Source organism: Micropterus salmoides, unplaced genomic scaffold, assembly GCF_014851395.1.
Source record: "Micropterus salmoides isolate LMB-PRFRI ecotype aquatic unplaced genomic scaffold, ASM1485139v1 Ms_hic_scaffold_6, whole genome shotgun sequence".
Taxonomy (NCBI): domain Eukaryota; kingdom Metazoa; phylum Chordata; class Actinopteri; order Centrarchiformes; family Centrarchidae; genus Micropterus; species Micropterus salmoides.
The window spans coordinates 8,927,525-8,950,461 of record NW_024044348.1 but is presented as its reverse complement, the minus strand read 5'-3'; positions in this window follow the sequence as shown (position 1 = coordinate 8,950,461).

The window sequence follows — 22,937 nt, the reverse complement described above, 5'->3', positions numbered from 1 at the left end:
ATACCAATCAGAGCTTGAATACTATACATAAATAGGCCACAGATAAACATTTGGTTTGGCCAACAATGTAGGCTTTTTACATTTGAACAGCGAGTAAGTGGGGTGAGAATTAAGTGAGGAAGAAGAGGACATGGACGAGGAGGTGACGAAGTAAGAGGAGGAGTGGGCGAGCTCAAGTAGGATGGGGTAGAAGGAGAGGACCAGGAAGAGTAAGAGGAAGGGGAGTTGGGAACATAATCTCTGATGAAATCAGAGTGACTGCGGTTGACCATGTTGTCAATCTTGGGATGAGCTTGAGGGAGACTGGGCAACGGGTCCAGCCAAATCTCAGCTGCTATAGTGTTGCAGGTATCATCTGGTTATTTTGAAATTAGAAGCGGTAAGTAACTGTAAGTGGTAGGTAGGTAGGTAGGGACATTAAATGTCACAATAAAACTGAGTTTTGTAACTCCCTTCTGCTACATCGCAGACAATATACATTAATACAGAAGCAATTATAAAAATGGTAAACAGAAATAAACAATATTCAGTGTTCAGTGGAGAGGTGCTGAGGATGAAATTTAGTTTAAGAGCTTGGTAGCTTGGGGGAAAAAGCTGCTCTGCAGTCTGGTAGTGCGGTAGCTGAAACTTCTAAATCTCTTCCAGGCAGCAGGGTGAACAGGCTGTGGCTGGGGTGGGTACTGTATTTTAGTATGCTTTGGGCTCTACGTAGGTACCTCACCTCACTGATGCTCAGGAGATGGGTACCAATGATCTTCTGATAAGTCACCCGCTGCAGAGCCCTCCGCTCCTGGGCCGTGCATATCCCATGCCAGCTTGTGATATTTCCAGTCAAGATGCTTTCTATTGCTGCTCTGTCAAAGCTGACAAGAACTTGGCCCAGGAATTTGGCCTTCTTAAGCTTCACAGCAGGACTTTTGCAAGATGGCGCTGAGCATAGCGGCCTCGGTGTTAGGTACTCTTTGTTTTGTTTTGTTTTTGTGTGTCAATTCAGTTTTCGGCTGTGATTCCCGGTGCTCTTTCACCAGAGAAGAGATCATGAACATCAGGGGAACAACTCCAGTGGATTTGGTTCCCACTTTTCTCGAGTCATCAGTGGAATTATTGGACATTTTGGTGAAGAAGTTGTCGCTGTTATGCGGGCGGGGAAGTGCCGCAGGAGAGGAATAAGAGCCGGCAATATTTCTCCCCAACACGAACTTCAGCTTTTGGTGGGGAAACACAGAGACTTTTATTCATCTACTGTTCTCTGCTTCACAAAGACGTGGCTGGGTGATCTGATACCGGACTCCGTGCTGCAGCTGGCTGGCTTCCAATTCTAGAGAGCGGATCATGACACAGAACTCTCCGGCAAAACAAAAGGTGGAGGTGTCTGTTTTTATATTAACAATGGCTGGTGTACTGACGTGACAGTGATTCAGCAGCACTGTTCTCCTAATCTGGAATATTTTATCATTAACTGTAAACTGTTTTACTCCCCCCGTGAGTTTGCTTCATTCACTCTGGTCGGTTTACATTCCGCCCCAGGCCAATGTTCAGGACACACAGCGCATGCTGCCCGAACATATACTGTGTGTGGAGCAGACAAACCCGGACTCCCTTGTTCTCGGTGACTTTAACAAAGGAAACCTCAGTCAAGAACTCCCCAAATACAGACAGTTTATAAAGTGTCCAACTAGAGAGGGGAATACTTTGGAACACTGCTACACCACAGTTAGCACAGTTATCACGCTGTCACACGCGCTCCACTGGGACACTCTGATCACGTCATAATCTACCTGATTCCTGCTCACAGGCAAAAAAGCTTTGTAAACATGTAGAGAGGACATCAAAAAAGTGGACCAGTGAATCAGTGAAGTGTTTTCAGGACTGCTTCCAACAATCTGGACGAGCTTCTGTGAGGACACCTGTATACCAACACGCACCAGGGTGAGTTATAACAATGACAAACCCTGGTTTACAGCTGAGGTTGGAAAAGGAGGAGGCATTTAGGAGTGGGGACCGAGCTGGGTGCAGGGCATTAAAGTACAGGTTTAGCAAGGAGGTGCGAGAAGCTAAACGACTGTACGCAGAGAGGCTAAAGAACCAGTTCTCTGCAAAGGATGCCACTTCTGTCTGGAGGGGGTTCAGACAGATCACTAACTACAAACCCAAAGCCCCCCACTCCATCAACAACTCTCGCCTGGCAAATGAGCTGAACCAGTTCTACTGCCGCTTTGAGAGTCCATTGGTCACCATCCCCCGTGACTCTTCCGCTCAGTTTTCAACCCCAGTCTACCATCTCCTACCATCACTCCTCAGAGTTGGCCAGCTCCACCCCCTCCTCTCCTCTCTCCATCTTAGAGGGGGAAGTCAACAGACTGTTCAGGAGGCATAAACCCCGCAAAGCAGCTGGGCCGGACTCTGTCTCCCCATCCACCCTGAAGCACTGTGCTGATCAGCTGTCTCCGATGTTCACAGACATTTTTAACACCTCACTAGAGACATGCCATGTGCCAGCCTGCTTCAAAGCCTCCATTATCATCCCTGTCCCCAAGAAACCAAGGACCACAGGACTAAACGACTTCAGACCCGTCGCCCTGACCTCTGTGTTAATGGTAGTCCTTTGAACGCCTTGTGTTGTCCCACCTTAAATCAATCACAGACCCACTCCTGTAACCCCTGCAGTTTGCCTATAGAGCCAACAGGTCTGTAGATGATGCAGTAAACATGGCCCTTCACTACATCCTCCAGCAACTGGACACCCCAGGAACCTACGCCAGGATCCTGTTTGTGGATTCCAGCACTGCTTTCAACACCATCATTCCGGCCCTGCTGCAAGACAAGCTCTCTCAGCTGAACGTCCCTGACTCCACCTGTAGCTGGATCACTGACTTACAGACTTCACTGACAGGAAGCAGCATGTTAAGCTGGGAAAACATGTCTCTGATTCAATGCACATGTTCTGCAAATAGTTATATATTATGCAAATAATTAATATTATTTTTCTGTATTCTCTTTAATATTCTTATATAACTTATTATATTGTCTATTCCATATTTTTACATGTCTACATTTATTTATGTCAACTGTATGTTTGTCTACGTGTAGCACCTTATCATCAAAACAAATTCCTTTTATGTGGTGAACAGTACTTGGCAATAAGCTCCTTCTGATTATGATTTGGATTCTTCTCACATCTGCTGTGGATACTGACAGTGGCTGGTCCTGTGGAGGTGGAGTAGAATTTACAGCCGACTCCTTGTTGAGGACATCAAAGCGAGCATAAAAGGTGTTATGGTGCTTTCAGACCAAAAGCAAAGCGAGCGTTTGGGGTGGTGAGTTTTCATACAAAGTCAATGCTAAGACGCGTAGAGCCGCAATTTCCTGTTGGGCGATGTGAAGCAACGTCGCGAGTTCAATATTTTCAACTGAAGCGAGAAAGTCGCATGACGTTGAGTCGCAATAGCCTATCAGTGTTGAGATTGTCCGTACGTCACCAACGGCTTCAGAGCGTTGTGTGGAGAGGGCCAGGCAGAGCGGGGGATTGAAAATCTGCTGGCCGGCTGAGAGCTGCTAAACTTGGGGGAGAGGAGCAGGGAGCAGCGCTGCAAATAAACACCCGTAGTCGGTCGGATTCTGCTCTGACAACTACACCATTTACTCGCGGGAGGAGCTCAGAGTTAACTACTTTTATTAAATTAGCATTTTACTTTAGCTTTTGGGATTACAACATTGATTTATCTTCACCAGAGCTTCTCAGCAGTGTTGTTAGCATCGTTAGCTCTGTCGGACTACGAATTCATATTTATATAAAAACCGGGCAAAACTGGACATTACTTGGAGAAAAGAAAGCGAGGAGGCTGAACTACCTGGTGAGTTAAGAAAACATGTGTCTGTAACTTTATTCCAGCTATCATTGTACTTTACTGTGACCAAGTTAGCATGGAATAGCCCTGATCGATCCAAACTCCATTCAGAAAACAAACATTTTAGAAGTTGTTGTCCTCCTGTCTTGCTGACAGACCTGACAAAGCATGAATTCATATGTTTATCAAATCTGCATCATGTTGTAGTTATTTCAGCATCAGTTTAATCTGTTTATTGCTATTTAATCACAGAAAAATGTTTACTTTGGGTTTATACAGTTGTAGTAATGGTGAGTTGTGTTTATTCACGTTATTGCGTTAAAATCGCCTTCTCGCGTTGTGTGTGAACACTTGCAGTGAATGTAGTCACGAGTAATTAGCAACAAGATGCCCCCCTTCTCCACGGACGACTTCTACAAACTTCTACAGAAAATTACTGTGCTGGAAACCAAGATCCACAGGTTAGAAGTGAATGTGGAAGTGAATGGTTTATGTAGAAATGACACCACTTTACCGTGGACCCAAAACAGTGGACAAGAGCATGCTAACCCACGGCTAATTAGCACCAACAAGACTGCCAAGAAGCAGGAGGCCTGTGTACTGGGTAATAAATCTAAAAGTGGGAGTCCTCCCTGGAACGCTCTTGGTGCAAAGCTTAAGAGTAAATCATTTCCTAGGGAAATGGGAGGATGAGTAACAGGCAGAACCCAGCGCCCTGAGATTTGTGATACGACTGGCTGGCCTGCATTATCATCCAGGCAGAGGGCCTCTTCAACCCCTGATCTTGGTAGGACACAGCCGTGGACAGCTGCGAAAGGGAGAGTTAGCAACAAACCTCCCCAACAACCGAGTGTGCAACAGCAGAACAGATTTTCACCACTATTGCAGGACCCTGGATCTCCGTCTGATTGCCTGAATAACCTCCCGTCCTCACACAGAAGGGTAAGGACTGAGAGTAAATCAGAAAGTAAAAGGCTGCAGGGAAAGCTAACGACTGGGCCTCAAAGTCTGATTGTGGGTGACGCTGCTGTAAACAATGTAAGAAGCATGTGCAGTAAGAACACCAAAGTACTTTGCTTTCCGAAGGATACGGTGTCTGACTTGGCAGAAAGAATCCTGCATATCGTGGCTGAACATCCTACTGTGAAAAACATCATACTGCACATCGGGGCCAATGATGTTGTGAAGCAACAGTCTGAAGTGTTGAAAGAGGACTTTAATAATCTGTTGAACACGGTCAGTTCTTTGAATTCTGAGGTGTTTATCAGTAGCCCTATACCGCCAATCCGAAGAGGAGCTGAGAGATTCAGCATACTGATGGCATTGAACACTTGGCTCTCAACGGCATGTACTGTCCATTCAGTGCATTTCATTGAAAACTTTTACTTTCTGTGGGACCGCAGACATCTTTTTAAGGCAGATGGACTTCGCCTTAACAAGTCAGGAGTAAAATTGTTCAGCTCCAACCTGTTTTACTTTCTACGTCACTCATCTGTTCCCTCTGCCAAGGACAAGAGACAAGAGGAATCTAAACAAGAAGAAGACATAACACAACACACCAGAAACCTTGAAGGAGAGCCACCTCAGCCCCTGCCGGAATAGAGTTCTGATCACGGGAGACAACTGAGCCAAGAGGAAGAGCCCCCACCTCCCTCACTTAAAACCAACAGTGAGGATTCACCATCTTTACCCCCCCAATCCCCATCCAGGTCACCCTTATCTCCAGACACCCAACTGAAACTTGGTTGGACCAAGATAACAGTGCAGCTGTCCTTATCGAGTCTACCCCTCCTCAGCTAGAGTGCATAAGAGAGGAGGTGGAGTTGCCATTTTGTTTAATGACTCCCTCCAATGCAAAAAGATGTCTTATGGGAATTTTGCTTCTTTTGAATATGTGGCTCTTCAGCTGAATTCCTCTTCTCGAGCTATTTTTCTAAATATCTACAGGCCCCCTAAATACTGTGCAAACTTTTTTGATGACTTTGGTGAACTGCTGTCTATAATCTGTATTGACTTTGACTGTGTGGTTATTGTTGGTGATTTTAACACCCATGTTGACAACCCTCAGGAAAGAGGGACTAAAGAACTGTTTTGTGTTCTTGATAATTATGGACTGACTCAACATGTGACGAGGCCCACGCACAATAAGGGGCACACTTTGGACTTGGTCATCTCCAAGGGTCTGGACATTTCCAAGGTTGTGGTGACTGATGTTGCTCTCTCTGATCATTCCTGTGTTTTCTTTGAGAGTGCTATCTACGTGCACTCAAATGTTAAAAAAGAGGTGATCACAAAACGGCATATCACTGAAAACACTAATTTATTGAGGCTTTCTCCTCAACACCCGCCCTATCACGGCTCTCAGTCAATGATCTTGAAGATAACTTCAGTTCTAAAATTACAAATGTTATTGATTCCATTGCACCAGCCAAGGTGAAGGTGGTCTCTGGTAAGAGAAGATCTCTATGGAGAAATGCCACGCTGGTTAGAACTCAAAAAAGACAGTGTGGAAAAGCTGAACGCAGGTGGCGGAAAACAAATCTCCAGGTTTATTATGACATCTGTAAAGAGAGACTTCGCATTTATAATTTAGACTTAACTTAACTTAACTTAGAAATGCAAGGCGGACCTTCTTCTCTGACATCATCACCAAAAACACTAATAATGCACGTGCCCTGTTTGCTACTGTCGACAGGCTAACCAACCCTCCTGTGTCTGTAGCCTCTGAACTTCTATCTACCAGGGCCTGCAATGAATTTGCTTCATTCTTCACAGACAAAATTCAAACAAAAAAGCAATCAGTGCCTCCATGTCAGTAACAGGATATGTCTTGTCCCTGTGTCCACTTAAAAACAATTCATATAGCATGAGACAATTTGATTCTATTAACCATAAAAACCTGGAGGACATAATACAACATCTGAAATCCTCCTCATGCTGCCTTGACATTCTGCCAACAGGTTTTTTCAAAAATGTTTCTAAATGCGTGGCCTCAGATTTACTACAAATTGTCAACATGTCTCTTCTCTCAGGTTTTTTCCCACAGGCCCTGAAAACTGCAGTCATTAAGCCACTCTTAAAAAAGAGCAATCTAGACAGTTCACTAATGAGCAATTATAGGCCCATATCAAATCTTCCATTTTTAAGTAAAATAATTGAAAAAGCTGTTTTTCAACAGCTTAGTGCCTTCTTGGCACTAAATAACTGTTTTGATGTCTTCCAGTCAGGTTTTCGACCACACCACAGCACTGAGACGGCTCTTGTTAAGGTCTTCAATGACATCCATTTAAACACTGACAGTGGCAGAATTTCAGTCATAGTATTATTGGATCTCAGTGCTGCATTCGACACGGTCGACCACAACATATTACTAGACAGACTTGAAAACTGGGCTGGACTTTCTGGCACAGTACTAAAATGGTTTTAATCCTACTTAAAGTACAGGGACTACTTTGTGTCTATAGGTAATTACACATCTGAGCTGACAAAAATGACATGTGGAGTTCCCCAAAGCTCCATTCTAGGACCTCTTTTGTTTAACATTTACATGCTTCCACTGGCTCAGATTATGAAAAACAACAAAATATGTTACTATAATTATGCAGATGACACACAGATTTACATAACCATTTCACCGGGGGACTATGATCCCATACAAGCGCTGAGTAACTGTATTGAGCAGGTCAACGATTGGATGTGCCAGAATTTTCTTCTTTCTTCAATTAAACAAGGATAAAACTGAAGTTATTGATTTTGGAGCCAGGGAGGAACGATTGAAAGTCAGTGCTCGACTTCAATCTGTAATGTTAAGAACCACAAATCAAGCCAGAAATCTTGGTGTGGTCATAGACTCAGACCTGAATTTGAGGAGCCATATTAAGACAATTACAAAGTCAGCTTACTATCATCTGAAGAATATATCAAGGATTAAAGGACTTATGTCTCAGCAGGACCTGGAAAAGCTTATCCATGCATTTATCTTCAGTCGACTTGACTACAGTAACGGTGTCCTTACAGGCCTCCCTAAGAAATCCATCAGACAGCTGCAGCTGATTCAGAACGCTGCTGCTCGAGTCCTCACTAAGACCAAAAAGGTGGATCACATCACTCCAGTTCTGAGGTCTCTACATTGTCTTCCTGTATGTCAAAGAATTGATTTCAAAATCCTGCTGTTAGTTTATAAAGCACTAAATGGTTTAGGGCCAAAATACATTTCCGATCTTCTGCTTCGATTCGAACCATCCAGACCTCTCAGGTCGTCTGGGGCAGGTCTGCTTTCTGTCCCCAGAGTCAAAACTAAACAAGTAGAAGCAGCGTTCACTTATTATGCTCCGTATATTTGGAACAAACTCCCAGATAACTGCAGGTCTGCTGAAACAGTCAGTTCTTTTAAATTACTGAAGACTTTTCTTTTTACCATTGCTTTTAATTAAATATTTAAGATTTTTCTTTTTATTGATAACTTTTACGGTCCTGTTTTCTTTTTCTTTGTTTTTAGCTTTTTATCTTTGCTTTTAATTACATATTTACACAGTGAGAAATAAGTAGGTAATTGAGTTGGGGGATTATGGGAGTGACATTGAACAGAGTGAAGGAAGTGGTCTTAAACCTCCCGCCTGAGTGATTTGCAGGAACCTCTGTCCACCTGTAAACACGCAGGTGGGTCCAGAGTATAACTGGATCAAAGTGGCCTGCTGACAGACATGTCCTGGTTTCTCTGTAGTGTCCGAGGGTTTTTGGAGTTTCAGTGGACCCAAAGATTGCTGTGGACCCAAGTACAGACTAGCTAGAGAGAGTGGATTAAGTGTACTTCTCTGTTTATTCTTTTTTCAGAATAATTGTAACTCAATTATTTGCTCAACTCCCTCAGCCTGTTTTTATTTTCCTTTTAACTCTTTTAACCCTGACTGTAACACTGTAACTTTTATTATATTTTAGGTTGCTTTTAAACTTTTTTATATTTCCCTGTTGCTTTTATGTTTTATGTAAAGCACTTTGAATTACCTTGTTGTTAAAATGTGCTATACAAATAAACTTGCCTTGCCTTGCCTCCTTGATGCCAGTTTTCATCTCATTGTCTCATTCTGGCGTTGCTGTAAGCACCCGACTGAAAAGCAGCTTTTTTGGCTCTGGATAGAGCCCTCACCTCTCCTTTCATTCAGGCCTTCAAATTGGGGAATGATTTTATCGTCTTAGTGATCACCACATCATCAACAGATTTGCTGATGTAAGATGTCACTGATGATGTATATTCCTCAAGGTTGATGGCTCTCCTGGGTGGCGGCCTCTGAACATACTCCAATCTGTGTTCCCAAAACAGTCCTGTAGAGCTGCTGTGGATTCATCTGTCCACACTTTACACTGTTTTAATCGTTGGTTTGACACTTTTAATCAGCTGGGTTGTAAGTGGGCTGAAGAAGCGGAGAAATATGAATACTTGGTGGCCCTAAATTGTCCTTAGGTGTGAGTGTGAGCGTGAGTGGTTGTTCGTCTATGTGTGGCCCTGCGATGGACTGGTGACCTATCCAGGGTGTACCCCGTCTTGCGGCCAATGTCAGCTGGGATTGGGTCCAGCGACCCTGTATGCAGGATAAGCGGTTGACGATGGATGGATGGATAATGCAGTAAGGCTGTCAGGCATTCTGTATTGATGTCAGATATGTTTCTCCTGTAGATCAACTCTTCTCATTTAATTTAATCCCAGCTGAGTTTACATACATGCAGGCATGCCTGAAGTAGCCTAAAGTCTTCGTGCATGTGGCACCATCCATCCATCCATCCATCCATCGTCAACCTCTTATCCTGTGTACAGGGTTGCAGGGGGGCTGGAGCCAATCCCAGCTGACTTTTGGGCGAAAGGCAGGGTACACCCTGGACAGGTCGCCAGTCCATCGCAGGGCGCATGTGCCACCTTTTCACCTTAATGATAAATTAGCTTAATTACTTTGAATTTAGTTTAAAATGAAATGTTCAAGCCCCCCCCAGAAGATTTTGAGCATTAAACACTTAATTTCCTGCATTCTGGAGACATTTTCTGCACCAATTTATGGTGGAAATGTCTTTATTTTTATAAAGGGAAGGACAAAAGTTAGCTGGCAGGTCACAATTCAGAATATAAAAATATAATAGAATGTAATGCAGTAATCAGTAGTTTATTCTTTTACCGTAAGTTACTTTCTAAAAATATATTTATAATCAATATATTTATATTGCATTGCAGGTTTCTTATTGTGCAAATAAACCTTTCTCATAGCATTTTATTTGTTAATTAACATTTCTTGGTGCAAGCTATTTTTCAGTGGCCACGGCTCTCCTTTACTCCTTCAAGTGCCTGCTCTATGCAGGGTAGGCTATGCGGCTGATGTTGAAGCTACTGCAGCTCCAGTACCAAACAGCCCTAAAGGTTCGTCGGCCGGTAGCCTATGCCAGATTAGCAGTCCACCCCTGAGGCTACCCCCTTTAGACCGTATGAGTGCACTGATCTTCATCAGAGGAAGAAAACCGAAACTGAGAAAGTGCAGCTCACAGCCGCTTTAGAGGGAATGAAGCATCCTAGAGACAGTAGTGTCTCACAGCGAGGGGGACAGAGACAGCAGGACACAGAGTGTCAGGTGTCTGTGTCGCGGTCAGGTGTCATGATATTCTCTCACTACTATGCGGGGACTGTTAGCCGTTTGTGTTAATACATTGACTAGACACTGACCGACAACATTTAGATTTAAATATACTGATTACAATTTTGCAATTCAGAAGTCGCGGAGAAGCCCTGAAGCAGTGAGCAATGCCCTCTCGCTGCCTCTCTCTCTCGTGCTCTCTCTAAATGCAGGCAGTCTGAGTAACGGTGGTGGAGGGGTCACATTACCTGAACTTCAAACAAAATGTATCAGTTATTGCGAGTAGCCTCTGCTCTTTGAAGACCTGCGAGACAGGCTTTGTCATAAAGATTATTGCATATTAACATAGAAATAGCCCCGGAAAAATGACCTGGCGACGCCGTTGGAGAAATGTAAACAGCAACGAAAAAACACTGGAGAATTCTCTGGGCAGATAGTACGGCTGACATCTCAACATTAAAAATTCCACATCTGACGACCAACGACCGGATATTAGTCAGGAGTAGGCTGGGGAGTGGGAAAGCCTTTGGTCCAAAGTTATTTAGTTTCACTCTTCTCCCCACTCGCTTTCCTCTGTTCCTTCTCCGATGTTTCCTCGGGCTTGTCCTCCTGTTTTGTCTGGAGATATCGTTGCTAGTTATCGTTTCCAGATCTGCTACACTCAGTCCAGTCCCCGCACTTTCTTCTTCAATATTGATTAATGTATTTATGTCATAAGTGATCATTAGACAAGTTTCTGTATAAAAAGGATATTAAAAACAAAAATGTAGCAAAAATTAAGGGAGCTACTGGTTGCTAATTTTACAGGTGCTGCCGTTGCCATGGTACGGTACAGCACTGGTGCTGGTTCAGTATTGTGCACTATAATGATAAGGATCTATCACTACTGTAAAACCAATCAATTGTTTTTCACACTATTGCAAGAAAACCAATATCTGGTGGTACAGGTCGACTGTTCACCCCAGAGCCACAGACCCACATTGTAAATATGGTCATTGCAAATAACTGCATCACACTCACAATGTTCCAAAGCATCAATAGAGTGAGTCAGAGTGAGTCCTTTTCAAAATAAACTCAGATCTGCTAAGTTTTACTGTACTGCATGCATGACAACCCTAAACTGCTATGTCCTGCACACAGAAAAAGCAAAAGCCACATGTGTTTTTCATTTATAATATCAGTGTGCTTATTCAGAGACGTTTGTGTGTACTGTATTGATGCAAAAACACAATTTTTAAAAGACTTTGAAGAGTTTTGCAAGAATTGCTTGCAATAGATGTGAAATGTTTAGTTTTTTTGGTATAAGGTTTTGTGGTTAGTGTGTTTTGCAAAAATTGTTTAAAAAATTATACCAAAGCAATCAGGAAAATCAATACAAACAAGGGAAGTGAGCTGGATTGGAGGGAGGACTATTATTTATAAAGCAATAATTTCAATTTGATGAAAACATTCTAACTAAAACATTCAGCCCATGTGGCCTCACACACAAAGTCACCAGTGATGGGAGCGCTACTGGTCGGACGGTGTATGGGATTAATATCCTGCCTTGATTCAAAACTCAAAATAAAGTTCTAAAAGGTTGACTAAGAGTTTGAAAACTCAAAATCTTACAAAAAAATTGTTTTGCAAGATCGAAAACTAAGATTTGCAAGCTTGCAAAATGTAAAATAATAAAAAAATCTCTGCAAACATTATGTTGTTTTTGAGTTTTCCTTCTTCAGAACAATTTTTCAGAGTTTCCCAGTGTATTAGTTTGTTTTCCAGGTTTGAGACCTTGTAAATGGTGATCTGAAAAAAGTTTTGAAACTCTGAAAATTGAGGTTCAAAAAGGTGAAATTTTATTACAATACTTTACATTTGCACTCATATTGCAGACTATTTTTTCAGAGCTGAGTTTACAACACCCACTTTGCGGAGCTATGCCCACACAGTTGTGAGCTTGCGACTCACGTGATTTGTGGCAGCGTTGTCACGCAGCTCTGCTCTGAAACTCTGAAACTTCGCAACCTCGCAACTTAAAAAAGTGCAGGGCCTTCTGCTCTTAGTCAATGCTTGGCTGTCTGCTGAAGTACAGTCCAATCACAAGTCATATTTTCTGGACAGAGGGATTGACAGACTGCTCCGCCAATGACAAACAGGATACGTGTTCAGGAAGCACGGCTCCCTGGACGGGCTGGCTGTCTCGGTCCAAGCGGTGCATGGATGTGGAAAAGAAATCTGCAACGGGTAGTAGCCCAGGGCGGTTTGTTCAACCGCGCGATGTCACCCGTGGTGTTGTATCGGGAGATGCAGTAACTGAACCAGCGGTGAGTAAGAAATAGTATAAATAACATGCAATTTGTCAAGCTATGAGGAGAGGAAAGTCTGCTAGCTGCTAGGCTAATTTATGCTGTGTAAAATGCAGGCTTAACTTACAGTAAACTATCAGTGGAGGCTATCAACCAGACAAATCTGGACAGTTATTAAGCCAAAATATATGCTTTTGTTAAATGTGATTATACTATTAAACCACGTTTTATGTGTGGCAGTGGAGTCATTTTAAAGTTGACTTTACTGTAGTTAACCAGTAACAACAATTTGTGTTGTGGGTTTTTCTTTTATGGCCTAAAGCACTGAAGACAAGGCAGCATGATGTGGTCATCACTCACAGGAGGACGAAAAGAAGAAGACATATATATCTGTGGACAGCTTCATCCTGGAGTTCATTGTTCTTGTCTACAATCAATGAACAATGATCATTAACAGATGGGTTGCCATTCATCAGTTCACCCTCAAAGACACCTTTAGATGTAAAGGCAACTACTTTAGCACTTTAGCAACTTTAGTTTTTATTGAAAACTAAACTGACTCAATCATCTGATTCAGCTCAATCATCTGATTCAAATGTTTTTAGGTGCAGCAAACCCAAGCTAAAGAACGACGGCACTGGGGCTAAAAATGTGCAATGAATAAAACTATTTACATTTCAACAAATACAACCATTTGATTCTGTTCTCTCCTTTTGGTTTGCAATATGCAAGTATTAAACTTAAAAGGCTGGGTACCTACAAGCCTAGGTGTCATTTACACTCGGGATGCTGGGGACATGTCCCCACCACATTTTGAAATGGCTGATTTTGTCCCCATCACTTTTTGAAAGCATTTGTTAAAAAAGTAGCACCAAGAAATGTTAACTAACAAATGAAAATTCTTTGAGAAAGGTTTATTTGCAAAATAAGCAACAACATGCAATGCAATATAGTTTTCGCTAAAAAAAAACAGACATTTCCACCGTAAATTGGAGCAGAAAATGTTTCCAGAATGCAGAAAATGACGAGTTTTTAATGCTAAAAATCTACCCAGACCTCCAGCACATATATTTCACCATCATAGTTTCATCTAAATAGTGCAATATTTTTGTCTTGGTCTCGTGCATCGTCACATCTTATAACCCAAATGTATCATCACACCCCTAATCTAAGACCTTATGTCCCCACTTTACAACACAAAGTAACGCCCTTGCTTACTAGTTACAGTGCTAGTAAACAGAGCTGAACGGTTTACAAGAAAGAATGACCTCCTTTAGCATCTATTAATTCATTAAGGTGTTTTTCTCAGTTGTGATGTGCTACCAAAATAATATACTAATGGACTGAATTCAATAAAAAACAAATGTTTGGTTGCCCCCTTCAGAAGGCCAGCCACATTTGTATAACACATTTATTCTTCCTTATTGCATGATTTAAAATAATACATTGAGAAACAAGTCTATTATCATCCTGCACTGCAACAGCTCGTTAGGCAGGCTGGAGTAGAAAACAAACTTACCTTTCTCAAGTTATACAGTAATGTAATAATGTGAAATATTCTGTATATGAAGGTGGATCAAACACAGCTAACCTTGAATGTAAACGGGGTACAGAGGAGCCTAGTATTTATTTTCATTCCTAACACAATAGATGAAGCTATGCAGACTGTTGTAAAAAAAAAAACAATCTTGCATGTTCTCCACTTGTTATTCTGTAGCTACACAGTAATGTTATGGGTGTGGGCTGTATTAAAAGTATCCACTGGTCTCCCATGCTCTAATAACATCGTAACAACGAACTATGAGCAGTTCTCCCATGCTTCCTCTGTATTTACACATAAACAACAAGATGTGTGGTGGATTAAAAAGGTATTTATTCTATTGTTTTGAAGTTATTTTTTCTGTTGCTCTCCTCCTCCTTCTTTTCGTCGTCCTGTGAGTGATGACCACAGCATGCTGCCTTGTCTTCAGTGCTTTAGGCCATAAAAGAAAAAAAACACAACACAAATTGTTGTTACTGGTTAACTACAGTAAAGTCAACTTTAAAATGACTCCACTGCCACACATAAAACGTGGTTTAATAGTATAATCACATTTAACAAAAGCATACATTTTGGCTTAATAACTGTCCAGATTTGTCTGGTTGATAGCCTCCACTGATAGTTTACCTTAATTTAAGCCTGCATTTTACACAGCATAAATTAGCTTAGAGGCTAGCGGACTTTTCCTCTCCTCATAGCTTAACACATGTTATTCATACTATTTCTTACTCACCGCTGGTTCACTTACTGCGTCTCCCGACACAACACCACGGGTGACATCGCACTGATGAACAAACCTCTAGTGGTGTGTCGTTCAATGAATGTTTTGTTCAGAAGACCTAATCTTGTATATGACTCAGGAGGAACGGGTTGTCTCAGTGAGTAATTCGTTCATTTTCACGCATGCGTGAAGGATCTTGGACTCTTATGTTCACACGTCACACGGCAGCTGCATGGGCTCCGTCAGCACAGGAAACAGAATTGATTAGTTCACGACTCTCAACTGTGGGTCTGTTTAAGTCGTTCATTTGTCACGTGACAGCTCAGCTACAGGGCTGTGGTAAGCAGGCAGCACAGGAAACAGAACTGATTAGTTCACGACTCTCAACTGTGGGTCTCTAGGTCTCACTCATTCACCGCTCACATGGGTCCTCCTCAGTCTTTCGTTCACTCTGCAGGCTGAGTGACTGCCAGCGCCGGAGAATGAGAGGCAGGTCGGCTATCAGGTAACAGTCACTGGACTGATATTATATAGCTATTTTGTTAATTACGTGACATTTAATAAAGCATAACATTATTACAGCGCAGTGACGTTGTGCTAAGTTATAGTTTTAACACAGCTGCATTAACTTTAGTCATGCTAGTGTTTACAGCTAAAAGCTGATGAGAGTTGTCCTGGGTCCACTTCAGAGCCCTGACAGGGTTCTACCGGGAGCCGAATTACCTCCGAGGTCGTCTCCTCTCCAAAACAAACAGACCCGGTCATTAAAACATTAAAACACAGCCACGTAGCAACGTTAGCGTTAGCCCTGTGGTGCCTTACAGCTAACAGCTGATCCAGGTCCGCCAGAGAACGCAAGGTAAGTTTTCCTTTTTATTTACCAACAGAGCCGTGCTGTTGTTTCACAGCTTGTGACTGGTGAACAACCTGCAGTGTTTAAGAGCGACGTGCTCATGTTTGTTTCTCTGTCTGCAGAATCCAGACCTGATGTGGCCCATTCTGCGTCCAGACCTGCCAAACTGCTGCATTTATATAATGTGTTAATATTTCTTTGTTCCTCTCTCTGTGCTGGAGTTCTTTAGGAACTTGGTGGCTTGATCCAGATTATTTTTAAATTGGTTGAATTTGAATAAGAGTGTATCAAGCTTATTCTATATACGCAAATCTGATATTAATATTTTACTCATGGATAGGGACTTTAGAGATAATGATAGTAATTATATACATAAGCCTTTAAATGGCTGGTCTGGTTGTATACTCGGGAAAGATTTTGACAATGGAAGGATTTAGCCGGAGTAGTGGTGATTACATATAGACAACATATTTCTGTGGTTTTTACATGGTTTGAATTTGGTTGTGGGCCCAAGGGGGTTTATATAATGATGATAGAGAGTGATCAAGAGGTGAATTTATGCATTATAATTTGTCAATTAAAGCAAGCCAGGCAGCCTTCCGTGTTTGAGAACGGCGCTGTTTTTTAATCGCCCACTAGAGGACTGCAGCGCCACAATAACCAGCCTAGTTCAAATTAACGAAATGACTCATAAAACCAGTAGTTCATTTTAATGAACGAGATTTGAATGAACGAGTCTGTCAAAAGACTCGAACTTGCCATCACTACAAACCGCCCTGAGCTACTACCCGTTGCAGATTTATTTTCCACATCCATGCACCGCTTGGACCGAGACAGCCAGCCCGTCCAGGGAGCCGTGCTTCCTGAACACGTATCCTGTCCGCGTCTGTCATCGGCGGAGCAGTCTGTCAATCCCTCTATCCAGTAAATATGACTTGTGATTGGACTCAGCAGACAGCCGAGCATTGACCAAGAGCAGAAGGCCCTGCTTCCAGGCCTTTTTTTTTTTAAGTTGCGAGGTTGCGAAGCTTCATTTTCACTCTCAGTCTGAGTTTCAGAGTTTCAGAGCAGAGCTGCGTGACAACGCTGCCACAAATCACGTGAGTCGCAAGCTCACAGCTGTAGGCGTATCTCCGCAAAGTGGGTGTTGTAAACTTAGTTCTGAAAAAATTGTCTAAAATATGAATGCAAATGGAATGTAATGTAATAAAGTTTCGCCCCTTCGACGGAGCCTGCATCGGTGGTGACTTGTGTGGACCTCGCCAGGGGGCGACCCCATTGTCTCTTGATGGGAGAAATTAAAAAAAAAGATCTTTCTAATAAATAGCCTAAATAAAGTTGTGTGGGGGGCTGTTGTTCATTTCTACAATGAACACAGACAGTGAATCATAAAACAACTCAAATATTAGACTTTGCAGCAATACACTTTTAAGTTTAGTTTAGTTTAATGTTATCTGTCCTGATGTATCAGATCAGTCTGATCAGCTGCAGCGTCGAATCAATATAACAGCTACCCAATAAGGGGGTGTGTCGGTCAGTAAAAGACTTCCTTGCTCAAAGCTCCTCAGAGATTGCTCCTCGATCCTCGGAGCGCAAATAAGAGCTTTGGAATGGCCTGCAAGATGGCGTAGCGGAACAACTTCCGGTTGGCAACTTGACCCACCAAAATGTCCTGCTGATGGAGATAGTCAATAGAGCAGACACCTACAGGGAGAGAATTGAAGGGAAAGGGAGCAGATTTAAGTAGTTAGTAAACACTAAAATAAGGTGGAGAAGGAAGAATTAAAATGGTGAATATGAAATGGTTAAATCATCAACTTAGGGGGCGTGGCCCTTTGCATATGGTTTCTTAATCCTAATCACTAATTCTAAATGCCCAATCAGAAATCCTAAATGCTGTTATGACCCCCTTTTGTCTAGGGGTGTGAGGGCCATAAACATATAGGCATAAACTGGTGTTGGTCTTAAAAGGTAACTTTTATGCCGGTCTATGTATTTAAACAAGGTAGATTCTTACTAAAAAAATACAAAGAGCACAGCCCCCACTACAGCTAATGAAAACTAACATAAAAATACTAAGTGTGGTTATCAGTGTGGACTCTAGCCCTACTTCCACCCTTCTGCCAGCAACACGCTGGTCAAAGCACATAAAAACCAAATACTTAAAAGTACTGTGATTCTAGCTACTAAACATAACTACAAACTGGCTATGACAAACTCAAGTGTTTTACTCCACTAAACAACTGCAGAAGCTAACTAACAAAGTACTTAATTCACTAAACTGCACACAATCAACACACACGAGGCACAAAAGTCAACTGGTTGTGACAAGCTGCCGAGAGCAACTGGTGGGCTTTCCATAAGAACAGGAGGTAATGCTGAGGTGGTGACGAGCCATTTGTTGAGCTGGAATAGAGTGGACCAATGGGTGGGACTGAAGTCAGCCTGACAGAGCTCCACAGAAACCAGGAAGTAGGTCGGGTCTTCCTTCCACAGGTAGACCTTTCTTCACCACAGGGTCGCACAGCTTACTTGGTATAGGTGAGACAGAACGTGGAAATACAGATAACAGCGACAGCCGTGACAATGCCCAATCCTAAATTCCCAATCCTAAATCCCAAATTATTTTCAATTGTGACTTTTTGTTTGAATTCTGACCAAAAACATCATCCATAGTGGTCAGCTTTGAACTTTTGTCTCTTGCAGCAGAGCTTCAAGAAAAGCTTGAGTGACTTGGCATTTTTTTCTCCATCAATTCTGCCTGATACTGCAGGAGAATTAGCAGGGAGGAAAAAGGCTAAATTCACTCATGCCTATCTACAATATTTTGCTCTGTGCAAAACACATTATAATTCAAGGCTCAATTGGCAGGCGGTACCCTTGATTACTTGTTCTCATTTAAAACACCCTGAAAACCCTTAGAAATTAAAGCTCACAAGTAGCACTTGAATATTAAAAACATTGTGACTTTCATCAATATCTCACCACTCAGCATGTCTTTGTGAGGTTGTCTGGGTCACTTTAACATATTCTTCTTTATTTTGGCTTTCCTTTAATCCACGAACAATGAAAAATGACAATGTCACATTCATATATGTGAAAGTTAACAAACATCACCCTTATCCAGCAAATTCTCCAGATGCAGATCATTTAGAGACTGTTCCTGTGAAATGATGGGAAGATAAAAGTAAAGGTCAGAGGTAATATTCTTGCTACAGATTTTAAACTACTCTGTTGCTTGTCGTTATAATGAAATTCACCCAAGTTAACTCCCCACAGTGTAGACTTCTAAGGGAGAAAAAAATCCTATTGATCGAGAGAGTTGTGGGTATTCTCCCAAGCATTTTCACAGCACATTTCACCGCATCAGCATTGCCTAAGGGCATCATAGTGAAAGCAGCAGACTAGTGTAGCACTTGAGGAGCAGGGTGGAGGAACTTGATAAAGGTGAAGTGAATATAATGACTTAGCTTTTGACATACAGTACCAGGAAGACTGGAACACTTGAGGGCTTGGTAACAACATGCTGATGCCTTGATCCTTTGTTACAGACTATTGATCCGATGTGTTAGCTTCTGTATTTTAAGAGGCACAGAGTTTAAAAGATGCCAAAGTGCATTGTTAGTTTTCTACCGTCTCATGTTCTCACCACTGAAGTACCACAACAGTTACTGCTTGTTTTATATTTCCGCCATTTAATTTTTGTTTTATTTTACTGCACTGCAAAATGTTTATTAATTAATTATAGAAATAATAGTGGCAGAGGTAGTCAAAGTTTAAAGTAGCAGCACTAGTGAAGGCAGTCCTGTAGTATCACTAGAAAGATTTAATACGCAAAACATTTTCCATATGAGATCTGGTATGGTCAATATTGAGTTTGGGAAAGTGCGCATGAGATGACTCATGGCAAACATCAGTTTTCATCCTAAACTAATCTGTCTTGCTTTTCCTAAGGTTTCTTCCATTTTCCTTATTAAAAGTTTTTTGGGGGAGTTTTTCCTCTTTCGAATTGAGGGTCTGAGGACAAAGGGGTTTGTATGCTTTACAGATTGTAAAGCTGCTTGAGACAAATAATTGATTTATGATGTTGGGCTATATGAAAATGGGCTAAAATTGACTTCACTTAGCGTTAATTAGCTAGCTAGCTACAGCAGATAAAATCTGCCAGCAAAATCAACGGTCACTGTCTAAAAATGAGAAGCCTAATTGTGTCTACATGTGTGACCTAGTGTTTCAAAATTCACCATGAATTTCTAGTAGTAAATCTGTTACGATATCATTGTAAGGCCATACCAGCAGTAAGTAAGAGGGACACTTATGCCAAATACATCTGATATAGTCCCCTGGTAGATATCTGATTATATATTTTACATGTACTGTCCTGTGGAATGTAACAAATATTTTCAGTACAGAATATATTTCAGCATATTAAATGTTGATTTTTCAATCCATATAGGTAGTAGTCAGTAGCAGCTAGTGTAGCAGAATTAGGTTTACTATAATATTTGTAGATGTATCCCAGTAGTAGTTATAGCAGTATTATGAAAAGTAAGTGTGATGGTAGTTAATAATAACACTACTGACAATGGTGTTATAGGGGTAGCATTAGTAAAAGCCAACTAGTATAATATAGTATAGTAATATCTAGTTATAGAAACATATCAGTAGAATTGCAAATAGTATTTAATATGCCAGCAGAATCAAAACTTACTGGGTTCTGGGTTCAGTCACACCGGCTGCACCCCTGCAGAGAAGCTGAAGTAAGCTTCATACTACTCTGCCAGATATGATTAGGCTGAACATTATGGTGGATCTCTGCACTGTCTGAAGCCATAACACTGTTTCTTAATTTAGACTTTAAAAACAGGGCATTGTAACAGGGCATTGAGGAGAGATGATGAAAAATACTGCTTAAAAATACATAAGGCTCTCCATGTTATTAAAGACAAAACTAGAGTAATCAGTGTGCCTAAATCCATGTCTGAAATAGATGTGTAGCCTGCTGCTCAGGATTTAAACATTTATTAAATAATTCCTTAAATCATTTTGATACATGGATTTTAAGGGTTTTAAAATACAATTATAGTTTTCTGGAAATAACTTTAGTGCAAATAATAAGATTCTCAATTTTAGAACAATTATCTTTTGACATCATCCAGACAGTCCTTTACAACTGGCACATCACAGCTACAAGTTGGCACGGAGTACTGCTGGCAAAGCAATTAAAGGAAATGCTTGCTGACAAATACCAAGAGCCAAAGGTTAAATAAAACAGTTTTGGCCCCAGAACAGAGCCTGAAGATGCATAATCACCAATGGAGACTAAACATTTTCTGTTTGATGGGTAAAACAACCAGCCCATTGTGGCATCAGAAATACCAACCTTATTTCCAAGTATATCAATTACAACATCCCATGGTGGGCTTAGGTCAAGTGCTGAGCAACACTGAACACTTACTGGAGTATGGATTCATCAGTTAATAACCCAATAATAGTGGATAACCAAAACCTCCACCTTTGATTGTACAACCTACACATTTTGAAGGTGAAGAACATTTCATATACAGTATAACAAGAGGCCCCATTTACACATGTCCCTTTAAGTGTCTCATAACTGGAGAAAATCCACACGAAATATAAAACATTTTCATTTACAATTAGCCACATACTGAATATGGATCTCAGTTGACCTGATCAGCAAATTTGATTGCAATCCCTCTTGGTTTTCTGTGCAAGTCAGGGTCACCTCTACTCCATCCAAGCTAGTGGTGATAATGCAACTGAAGCTGTAATTTGGTAACTGTCAGGAATTCCAGAAGAAGTTACAATAACAATAGTTGAGCTTCTATTAGCTAGCTAAGAACTATCCATAAAAAAAGCATGAAACACATGGATGAATCATATTTTTGAATTACGTCTTCACAGGCTCTCATTTATGTCACTCCCTCACCCATACGGATCATTAATTGGTTATATTGATCAGGGATAAGAGAAAGAGAACAACGGCAAATTCAGTGTAATTTAATAGTAACTTTAGCTGCTATTATCAAGGTACAGACCGCAGATACTATTTCCAGAGAATGCTTACTGGTGTATTTTATTTAGTTTATTTATATGTAATATCTGGCTAAATTGCATCTTTTAGCAATTATTTCAGTCTGTCTTCAATGCTTCTGGGATGCATTCACTTTTGCTCAAGACGGATGAAGTGACAAAGTGTATGTGGGGTCAAAGAGTCTGAAAATGTGGCGTGAAACAGTCAGTACAGAAACAGAGAACAGAAAAAGCAACTGCCTTCTCTAGTAGATCTCATAACCTATTTGATTGCGCTAGTGGGAATAATATCTAAAAGAATACTCTCTAGGCAACCCCTGGTCTTTCAGTGAAATTGATGGAAAATGTCTTAATAAGTGAGCTCGGAAGTAAATCATGTGAGGCAACAGTGAACTGATGCGCTGATTATTGCACAGTTAATAATTTCTCAGAGTTAATGATCTGAGCAGCAGGAACACCTGTCAGGGCAGTGATTACAAAGTGATCAACAAAGTGAATAAAAACCTGGAGAGGTAAGTTTAGAAAAAATTTAATCTAAGTCCAGATGATCTGATTGTTGATTGTTTTCTGGATGGAGCACAGATAATATAGAATAATAATGCACAGATGGGTAAAATCATTAACAGATCCTCTGTGGAGGAGACTGCACCGTCTGCACTCAAATTGACAAAGAGAGACAATTCTGTGGGAAGTTCATTAAAGATATGAGAACACAAAGTGTGCTTATAATGTGTAATAGCTGCTTTAAAAGTGGGATAAAATAACAATACACCCTTGATCAAAGAGAGAAATTTCTGCTCCCCTTAAAAATGTTTAGAGACAGACCAGAGGCAAGAATTTGGCATGGTTTTTAATTTAAACTATGAATGCGATTGAGAAACATCAAACCCCTTTGTTGTCATTTTGTGCAGTAGAAGAGAGAAATTCCACGAATTGTGACTGTAAAGTAGTAGATGGTAGATAAGGGAGGCAGACAGCTGCACAAAATGATTTGGGTAAATGACATGCCATTTAAACAA